An 8,824-nucleotide genomic window follows, 5' to 3' on the forward strand; every position below is an offset into this window, starting at 1 on the left:
CAAGACTGATGCAACCGGCACCGGATATTGCCACGATACCCGAAAAGACCACCAAATAACGAATACCCTGCGCCCTCCCGGATTCACCACACCCCTTTCCCTTCTTCCCCTATAAATTCTGCCCACACCGTCGCCCCGGCGCGATTTCTCTGGCCCCTTTCTCTCGGACCAGTGAACCTCGCCCGGGAGCGTTCCCAAATAAAGCTTGTTTAAGCTCTCCTCCGACTAAGGAACTAGAGGTATGCTCTTAAAGAAACAATTATGGACAGATACAACTCATTGTACTCCCACATGTTTAGTAATTTAAAAACACTTGTTTTTTTCTGCCTTCATCATAAAATAAACGGATTAAATTTGTCAAAACATTTATTGGTAGTATTAAGCAACTATAAGTAAAAGCATCTAGTTCATAGGGGGCACCAGACCATCACAGATAACCTTATTAATGTACTTATGTACTTAAATATCTATTTTACTATATTTATTATATTTCAGTATTTTTGCTTGTATTTGTGCTAATTACACAAGTGTTCATCTTTATATTTTTAAGTTATTTAAAGTTTTACTTTCAAATCTTTTTGCATTTGTTTATTTTTAAGAAAGTAATACCAAGACTGATTTTGCAACCTCAGTTCCCTGGTGGCGCAGTGGTTGAGAGTCCGCCTGCCGATGCAGGGGACACGGGTTCGTGCCCCGGTCCGGGAAGATCCCACATGCCGCGGAGCGGCTGGGCCTGTGAGCCATGGCCGCTGAGCCTGCGCGTCCGGAGCCTGTGCTCCGCAATGGGAGAGGCCACAACAGTGAGAGGCCCGCGTACCGCAAAAAAAAAAAAAAAAAAAGTGAAGAAAGAAAATGAAGTGCCGGCCCTCTTGAAACTTCCCTTTTTGCCAGAAGGAAACATAAAACTATTAATCAATCAATTAATTCATTTCAACTACATTATATACTAACACCATAGGCAAAAGAAAAGTGGCTTCTGTCACCAGAAACTGGAGGATGCAGAGATTCTAAGACTTGACGCTGGATGTACAGTTCTAGAACTTTCAGAGTGCTATGGCTAGAAGTGTTAACCTAGAAGCTGGGTTATCCTTGTCTCTGAAGGCCCAGGAAGGAGTGAGGTCTTTTAGAAATAGAGAATAGGAGAATAGAAGAACCAAAAACTAAACCTTAGGGACCTAAATGAGAATATTACGTGTCTTTTTCTATAAACTGGTTTGAAACTGTACCATCTCACTCTTGATAGCTGACTGACAAAGTCAACTGAATTGGTGAGAACCTAGAAGAGTGAAAGATAGGTATGATCATATCAAAGACATGTTTGATTTATATTCAGTCAGCACAATGGCTTAAATCAATATCTGAAATTGAAGGGAATCTCCTAGGCTGGAATGGGAAAAATATACTGTATTCTTTTGCTGATTCTGGCGCATGGCACCTCTCTCTGCTTTCCTGGATCTATTCTTTGGCTTCCATTTCACAGTACTTTCCTTTTCCTTCAGGGCTGAAATTTCCAGGGAGCCCTCCTCCTTCACTCCCTTTCCTTGCACTGCCCTCTCCTACTTGCACAGCTACCTCCGGTTCTGTTGTGATTTCTGGTTTAAGTTTTCCCAGAGGAACACAAATAGAAAGTAAAAGTTGAATGATATTTTCAGATTTTATAGGAACACATATAAGAGAAGTCTTCCTTTTTTATGTTGAATACTTTTGAAACATGAGGGCCCACATAGTTCAAAGGAAGCAGAAAGCAGGGTCCAGTAACTGGGTGGGCTACAAAGCCCTCCCAGGAAAAGAAGCCCCTGCTGGTCAAGTGTAACAGGGCCAGAGACCAAGTCTGGCAGTCTTCTGGCCTGTGCAGATGTGCTCCTTTTAGGGAATTTTCCTCCAGAGCTGATCAGAGGTTCTTTCCTGGCAGGAACTGACCCTAATATTGGAATAAGCCTCTTGCCATAGTCTTTGTTATGAAGAGAACAAGTCTTCAACTTCAGACAGGGCATGGCTCCTTTGATCTAGGAGCAGGTATGGTGAGAGAAAAAGGAGCCAAAAGGAGGTTCCTTCCTCCAACCTGCTGGGCAGACCCAGGGCTCCTGATTAATGATCTGATCCACATACTGACACTGGCAGGTGGGTAGGCCCTGAAAATCTCAGGGTAAAACCCACAACAGTATATCTGAGTACAATCTCATATTTGAGGGTGCACTAAATTTCTCTATTAACAGTAAATTCCCAGTTTCACAAATTCATTTTTTATAACGGACCTTTTAACTTTATCATTAGAAAAATACGTTCATTGTAACTTTGCATAAGGACTGCAACAGCCCCTTCTACTCCTGACACAGTAGTAAAAGGTCGCAGTCCTGCTCCATGCCAGCCTCCAAATCCCTTTTTATCACTGGATGCCACAATACTCAAGGATCATTTTACACTTCCCAAGTCCATCTTTCCCTCTTCCGTCACCCATGTTTCAAAGACTAACTCCATGGCCAAGGTTGCAAAGCTCCTCGGAAGAAACCCTCAAGCAGATTAGGGAAAAGAAATTCAGTCGCCAGCCTGGATAGCTCTTTCCCTTCACCCTCACCTGTGACAAAGGAAGGCCAGATGACCATGAGAGGGGCCTGCTCTAATTCTTCTCATAGGCTTGCAGAATTAGTCCCTCAGAGTGGGAAGGATCGCAAATAGGACAAGAATCTATAATCTACTCAGGATGGAGAATACCCTAGGAGACTCTTAGAAGGACAGTATTAAAGAGGGCATGCAGGAATTTGGGTCCTTCCACATTACAGATTAGTTACCTTGCCCAGGACAGGGAATTAGCAGAGATCCCTGTGAGCAAGTCTCCTCAGTTTGTGCTACAGGTTCCATGAAAGAATAACTTTAAAAACCGGATGAAATGTTTGTGTCAGATGCTTCATCCACAGAAAACTGAGAAGGTACAGGAAGATCCACAGCACAAATCCATAGTGATGTCAGCCTCTGTTGACAGCCTAAACCTACTAGAAATTAGAGCAGTGTTTATGGATCAAGTGGGTAGTGAAACTCCGAAGAACAAGTCAGATACTGGTCAGATCCTAGAGAAGAAACTGAGGCTTATGCATGAATTAAGGAAACAAAAGACAGTCCACCCATGGAGGAACTCAAGGACCAACAGAGTCCAAAGATAGAAATTCCTGTGATGGAATTTCCCTCCTCCCCCAAAGAAAGGTAAGGGCTGAGTGTCACATCCTGCAGCCTTCAAGCAGGTGTGAGGGCCCAAGTACACCGACCATCCATGCCATTTGTTCTACCCAAACTTCACTACATGCTTTCCAAGAGGTACACACCTTTACCTTTGCTGCCTAAAAACTTCCACATGTCTAAGAAACTGGATTCTTCTTGTACTGAAGGTAGACTCGTGAACTGTTTTTGCCTTTTGGCAGATTCCCTGCATACTGGTTATATTTAACCTTAAATACACTTGCTACATGCTGGCTGTCTTCTGCCAACCTGCAGTTTCAAGTACACAATACCAAAAAAATGAGGAAAACTGCTACAAAAATTTAATACTGTTCATCATAGAAAGACTAGTCCAGTGAGCTTCCATGCTACCCAATGAAAAGACAAGTGATCTTGGATTAGACCAGTGGAAAGAGTGCTACACTTTATAAGACCATAAATTGAATCATATACACCTTATACATGTATTTCTTTTGTATACTTTTCAAAAGATTCTGTTTTTAATAAGTTAAAATATGTCCCATTGTAGACACTTAAGGTAGTGCCAGTGGTGCCTATATTATCCGTCAGTTGAAGACACGAGCAGCCCCACAAACTTGACTGGGACCAAAGGCAAAAAAAAAAGGGTGTATTCAGAAACGGTTGTCTAAGTAGACCACAACAATCAATCAGAAGAGAAACCCCACCTGGTCTTCTGCCCTATATATCTGATCATTATGTTATTGTGCCCTTACTGTCTAATGATATAAACTCACTTTTCATCAGAGAAAGAGAAATACTTCATTTTTTACTCCAAGAAGTAGCTGATCCAAATGGTCCATCTGGGAAGAGTGGAAAGGCTAAAAAATTTAAAAAATAGCTTAATTTCTTAGCAGAGCCATATGAGCAGGGTTCATTCATTATTTTTAATGTCTGGGGGGTTAAAATAGAAGATCTCATATAGTATGCTATTGTAGGTCAGATACCTGGGAAAGCAGATTCTGAGACAGAGATAAGCATGCAAGGAGTTTACTGGAGAATTCGTGGATCAGTCATTGTGGCAAAGAGAATTTGAGCAGACGTTGAGCTGCAGTGCAGTCACAGCAGGGCTTTAGCCAATCCCAAGGGAGCTCTGACTCTGGGATGACCCTGTGGAGGTAGAGAGAAGGGGCCAGGCCTTTATATCCCCATATTGACAGGTAATTGGATGCAGCCTGACCCAGGAGGGGGAAATAACTTTGGGCTAAATGAGTCACTTTAGCCAAGAGCAGTTTCCAGAGAAGACCTGCATGCTGTCAGCATGAAGCTCTATCAGCAGCTAAAGGGAGTAAGTTCTCAGGTCTTAAAGGGAGCTGTGAATGGTGCATCAGATGTCTATTATAAATGTCTTTTTTAAAAAGAAGTTTTGGGGTTTTTTTTGTTTGTTTGCTTTGTTGTTTTCTCTCTTCCTTTTTCTTCTTTTGTATGGTCATACTCAAACTTTCAGCTGGGTCCATAATTTGCAAAAATGTCTAACAAGAGTGTGATGGACAAAGTATACTCTGAAAACAGTGGCCCTCTGATGTTTATTATAAGCAGTTTATGGATGTGATATTTGTTGTCTCTACCTGAGGGCATTATAGTAGCAGATGGGGTAACTGGATTGGGCACCTTCCCTGTGAATGGGAAAGATGTAGATACTGGGAAACCAAGGATGGAGTGTAGGAGGACACATTATCTGTCTTCACAGCCCTTCCCTAAGAACTGCCCTCTAGCCCTGATATCCAGACCTGGAAGCTATGAATGATAAAACCAGTGTGAGCCAATCAGAAAGCTAATCTTAAGAATCTGACTAAAGAAAGCCAGAACCTGAGACTCAGGAGCGGAGTCACATGAATGAGAATGTTCTAAGGTTGCTGGAGTTTATACAGTTCTTACCTCTTCTCAGGCTTTACTGTTTAACTTCTACTTGAATTCTGTGAGCTATCACAGTATTCCTGGAATAATTACCTTGCAGCTCATATCAGTGCAGATTGTCACATCTTCTTAGAAGTGTGTGTGTACTTTTTGAGGACGTCATGATGTCCCTTTAATAATAAAAAGATACAATTTTAAAATGTTTTATCATAGATTATCCATTTAAAATTTTCTATTACAAATGTATACTGTATAATATGCACAGTATTTTATAACTGTAATACCCAGGTATATTATCAATAAAATAAATACATTGGAGGTGTGTGCTCAACATTTTTTCCAAGCAGGGTGGAAGGTGAAATACCGAGGGCTTATATCTCCATAATCCTGGGGACTCCACTTAAAAATATGGGTGGACAGTCTCTGGGATTCCACATATTTGTTGAAAGTTGAGTTTTGTTTGGGTCACAGGAACAGCAAGTCACCCCTTCTAGAACCTGGGTTCACAGACAGTCCCTGCCCTGATCACCCTATGTCTCACTTCTAATTCTCCTCTCATCCTATTACATTATCTGCCTGGGTAAGTAGCTAATCTATCACCAGCATGAGTACAGTAAGATCTCAGGTTCCCTTGAGGAGTCTCAGGGTTCAGGTAGCCTCTAAATATTCAGTGCCGAGTCAAGACCATTCTAGGACTTCATACAGGTTTAGCGCCAACCACCTGCAAAGGGGTGAGCAGGACCCACTGGAGGGAAGGGACCCTAACTTATACAACCCACCCAGCCTCAGTTATCTCCTGCTGTCTGTGAAATGGAGAAGAACATAATGGTCCCAATCTGTCTTGTGCTCACATCTGACTCTGCTCCTTACCAGCTGTGGCCCTTGAGCAAGTCCCCTCCCTTCTTGACCCTCATGCCTCTCCACACCTTTCTGAGCTACAAGAAAGTGGATAAGACTCAAAGAATACTGTGAAACCACCTGCAAAGCGCTATGTGGAAGCGAGTACTATGCTTCACCCCCTCTAACTGATCTGCATTTGAATGCTTCCCAGGGAGTCTATATCCCTGGCCTGGGCCACGATGCCAGGTCCCTGGATGTCCTTAACTCTGCCCTAGGCTTTGTCTATGGGGGGAGGGGGGGTGACACTTCCAATTAGCCCGATATTGCTCTTCAATAATCTCCTTAGAGGAAACTTTCCCTCCCAAAGATGTTTTATTACATTTAGAGAACATCAGGTAGCTCCTATATCACATCCTCTGGTAAGGATGGTCTCTATTTCTCGTCAGCAAGGATAATTATTATTCCCCCATATATGCTTGTTTTTTTCCTAAAGGAGGATGGTGCCATCTGTCTCTGTTGTGTTCAGGGGGAAATAGAATATGCTATGAGCTTGGATTTAGGGAAAGGAAGGGGTCCCTTCAGCTTTTATTGAGAGCAGGCTTTGGCTTATAAAATGAGACAAAGGTTAGGGAGAGAAGTTGATGATGGCGTTGCTGACACACCACCATCCTGGTTTCCTTCATTTGTATTTGTGAAGATAGCCCACTTTAAAAATTCATTACTTTTTCCATAATACTCTTATTGGAAAAACAAGTAACTACTCAGCAATCATTCAATGCTTATAAAAGTGAGAAATTGTAACAAAGACCACAGCACAGTATCTGGACCCGTCAGTCCTCTCCTTTGCTTCCTCATTACCCTGAGCATTACGTAGTAACGGCATGGAGTGAATCAGGTTATACATGCCTCACGGGGCCAAAGATTCCCCACTGAGCATCTAGGAATAGTAAGAGAAAATAAACTTCACAAATCCCCAAAGTGGAGCTCAAGAGTTTGGAGCAGTGAGCCCCTGAGTTCACAAGTGTGAGGAAAAAACAAAATCTATGACCATGAATCTATGGTGGGCCATAGATTCCATCTGCACCAAAGATCCCACACCCTTCCTGATGAAAGCTGCAGTGCTGGGTGCCCTTACTGCCTTCTCAACCTTAAGGAAAACATACAGCTGATCACACCACAACTCCTCTCCTCTCCCCATGTGACCTGCGCTGGATGGAATGTAGGAGGACATGCCAGTAGGGGACACAGAACCCCTGGCTCTGTGTTTTGGGAAGTGGTGTTGGCAGGGATTGGAGCTCTCAGCAAGGCTGCCGTGGGTGTTGGCTCACCTCCCTGCTCCTGTGAAAAGTGTTCACAGATTACCTGCCTTTCTTTCCTACCTCCATCCCAGAGGGGCGGTAGGAAGCCCTGAGTGGGTGGTACAAGGGCACGGATGTGTGTAGTCACCACAACTCTCTGACTGTGGGGCACTGTGGACCCAGGGTCTGGTGGTGCTGCTAAAGCAAGATGAGTCCTCTGCTCTTGCCCCTCCCGACAGGAGGTGGCTAAAGGGAAGGGAGAGCCGTGAAAGGCCTCAGCAGAGCTGGAGGGGAAGGAGAATACACTGTGTCCAGGCTTGGGGAGGAAATCTCCATGTACGTTCAAGTAACACTCCCATCACTCTCTAGCCACTGGAGGGGAACTGGATTCAAAGCTAGGGACCTGAAAATGGACCCATGAGCTGGGTCACCCCACCTTCTGCCCTCCAGGCAGTCCAGCTCTGAAGGGGTTCAGAAACAGGATAAGTTCCCTCTTAAAAGTGGCTTTTTTAGATATTAGAAAAGTATCCATTGTACAGTGGATGCAGAACTGGGTGGAGGACAGGGATGTTGCTGTGCTTGGATACTGAGATGGACATGCTAAGGCCTAATACTACGGTAGGTGCTACTTAAACATCTGCTATAGCTGTGATATTTATCTGTTTTGAAACAAACGTTGAACTAAAAATAAATAAATTCTCCCTGCTGGCTGGTCACCCTGTACAGGGATTTAACTCCTCACTGGGACTGCATGTTGCCTGACTCAATGACATCAGTGCAAGGCATGTGGGTCAAATGGCCCTCAATGATGGGAATGTTCACAGCGCGGCCACACAGGGCCTGCGGAAGAATGAGGAGACAATGAGGAAAAGGTCAGGATTGAATGTGTGGAAAGGAGGGAAACTAACAGAGGGGAAAGAATGGCCCAGTGGGTGGGAAGGCACAGGAGTGTCTATCACTAATCACTAATCAAGCTACTCCCACTCCCTGCCTCACTCCCCAACTACTTGACTCGAGCGCCACCTGCTGGTGACTTACTAGAACACTGACAAAGTAAGATGGACTTGGTGCCATCCTGGCAAGAATGTGTGTATGTGTGTCCTTGGGACAAGTAGTGGAGAGGGAGAGCTTGTCTTTGAGCACAAAAACAATGATGCCTTCAGGGATGTTCTGAGGCCTGCCAAACTCCTTTCTGGCCTTCCTTTCAGCCATTCTTTCTGACATTGTGCAGGATCTTGTACTCAATGCAAGCAGGTGGCCTATCAGGGTTGAGGTGTCCTCTGTGGTCGTTAGTTACAGTCATGGGATATCTTCTTCAGGATACACAAAGTGCATGCACCACAGGTGGTTCTGCAATTTATGACAAGGGTGCAGTTTTTCTGGGCTCACTTTGGACCACTACTCAGCCCATTGAAGCCAAGGTGGCCAAACATTTTAAGACTTTCCGTATCCCTCCACATCCAAATGGCTTTGGTTAACGCCATTAAAGGGCAGAGTGGCGCTTCCCTGTGGCGCTTCCCTCGTGGCGCGGTGGTTAAGAATCTGCCTGTCGATGCAGGGAACATGGGTTAGAGTCCTGGTCCAGGAAGATCCCACGTGCT

The sequence above is a fragment of the Pseudorca crassidens genome, chromosome 7 (genome assembly GCF_039906515.1).
Source record: "Pseudorca crassidens isolate mPseCra1 chromosome 7, mPseCra1.hap1, whole genome shotgun sequence".
In the NCBI taxonomy this organism is placed as follows: domain Eukaryota; kingdom Metazoa; phylum Chordata; class Mammalia; order Artiodactyla; family Delphinidae; genus Pseudorca; species Pseudorca crassidens.